The sequence below is a fragment of the Vombatus ursinus genome, unplaced genomic scaffold, assembly GCF_900497805.2.
Source record: "Vombatus ursinus unplaced genomic scaffold, bare-nosed wombat genome assembly UNPS02014807.1, whole genome shotgun sequence".
Taxonomy (NCBI): domain Eukaryota; kingdom Metazoa; phylum Chordata; class Mammalia; order Diprotodontia; family Vombatidae; genus Vombatus; species Vombatus ursinus.
In genome coordinates, this window is record NW_020954585.1 from 24,588,602 (window position 1) to 24,590,611 (window position 2,010).

At 44.4% G+C, this 2,010-nt stretch overlaps 1 protein-coding gene across 3 annotated transcripts in view; it reads left to right on the forward strand.

Annotated features, from left to right (window-relative positions):
- Positions 1 to 2,010, forward strand: part of LLGL1 (LLGL scribble cell polarity complex component 1) — a 99,836-nt gene that overhangs the window by 59,357 nt on the left and 38,469 nt on the right. The gene's annotated exons all lie outside the window — the stretch shown is intronic.

Below are 2,010 nucleotides of genomic sequence, written 5' to 3' on the forward strand. Positions count from 1 at the left end.
AGCCGAGGTGAGGCTTATCTGTAGCACCTCTCTCGTCATCTTTCCCTGTCTAGAATCAGCCAGGCCCCAGGCTCTGCAGTTGGGCTGGGCAGGCTTGTTATGGAGTTGTTCTAGACTAACATGGGTGATTGCCCATCAGGTATGAAAGGGTAGTCAGCTGCCTGAGTGCAGGGACACTGTGGAAACAGCCTCAGACTGTTTCAGGGAACCTGAGAATCCTGGTCCTGACTCTGACACTTTGCTTCTCTGTTAAGTGATGGATGTGGGTTATCAAAGTCTGCCATCTTTGGTGATAATTTTCCTTTTTTATATCATGTTTATTTCCCTATGATGCTTCTCCACCCAGGCCATTTCCCTCCCTCCCTGTCTCCCACCTGTCACTCTCAACCCTCCAATATGAAACTCTCAGTTCTAACAAATAAAGGCAGTCAAGCAGAACAAATGAGCATTGACTGTGCCTAAAACTGTATGCCTCATTCTGCACCTGTGGTCCACCACTTCTCTCCTGAAAGGTGAGAGGCATACTTTCCACATTGGTCCTCTGGAGTCACAGTTGAACACTATTTTGACCCACGTTCTATCCTATCCACATTCAGTGTTGTTTTCTTACGTATAGTTCTCTGATTCTTCTGTCTTTGGGGATGAGGATCCCTGGAAATTACAGAGGTAGTTTAACAAAATTGGAAGAAAGAGTGCTGAAAAGATCTGGATTCAAATCCAACCTTTAACACTAGCTGTGTAACCACTCAATCAACAAATATTTATCGAGTGTTTACTATGTGCCAGGCATGGTGCTTAGTACTGGGGATACAAAAAGCAGCAAGAGACAGTCCCTGCCCTTAAGGAGCTCACAGTCTAATGGAGGAGATAAACAACAAACATATATGTACAGACAGCCTATACATAGGATAAATGGAAAATAATTAATGGAGAGAAGGCATTAGAACTGAGAGGTTGGAAAAAATTTCCTGTAAAAGATGAGTTTTAGATTACACCTCTCTGAGCTTAGGTCTCAGAGATAAATTTTTTCATCTGCAAAATAGGAATTATATAACCCAGGATACCTATGCCCAGGGTCAGATGAGTATCGAATGCAGTGTTCAGGTATAGAGAAGGGAGGGAAGGGAATAAGCATTTTATGAAGTGCCTACTATCTGCCAGCCACTATATTAAGCACATTTTACAAATATTACCTCATTTGTTCCTCACAGCAGTCTTGGGAACTAGGTGCTCTTATTATCCCCATTACTTAGTTAAAGAAACTGAGGCAAACAGAGGTTAAGTGACTTGCCCAGGGTCACACTGCTACTGAGGATCTGAGGCCAAATTTGAATTCGGGTCTTCCTGACTCCAGGCCGGGCACTCTATCCACTTGCATCCCCTAGTTGCCTCACAGATGCTCAAGTATAAGTGAGTCCCTTTGCATACTTGAGAAGTACAGTCTAAATATCAGCTCTCATTATTGTGCCCTGTGGCCTATGATGGTCCTGCCTTTAACCTCTCTCCTCTAGTGTGGCCTTCAGTGGCTCTTACTTTCTGAACTTTTCCATTTGAGGGTCAGTACCTTTACTGGGACAGCATAGAAGGGGAGCTAAGGCATGGATAAATATGATAGTGATACAAGATGGGTGCCACATAAGTGGCAAAAGGAGAGTCACTTCCAGTAAAAGAGGGATTAATGGAAGATGGGGCACAGTTAAGCCCTGAGCTGGGCAGAATTTTGATAAGTTAAGACTTAGGGAAAAGGTTATAGGCCAAAGGAAGGATTTGAGCTGATAGAGGCAGGCAAGGGCTAGTCCATTCTGGCTCGACCTCTGAATACATGTAGAGGAATTATTGGTAGGTTTGGAGGCAGCTAAGTGGCTTAGTGGATAGAGCACCAGGCCTGGAGTCAGGAAGACCTGAATTCAAATCTGGCCTCAGACACTCACTGGCTATGTGACCCTGGGCAAGTCACTTAACCTCTGTTTGCCTAATCCACTGGAGAAGGAAATGGCAAGCCATTCCAGT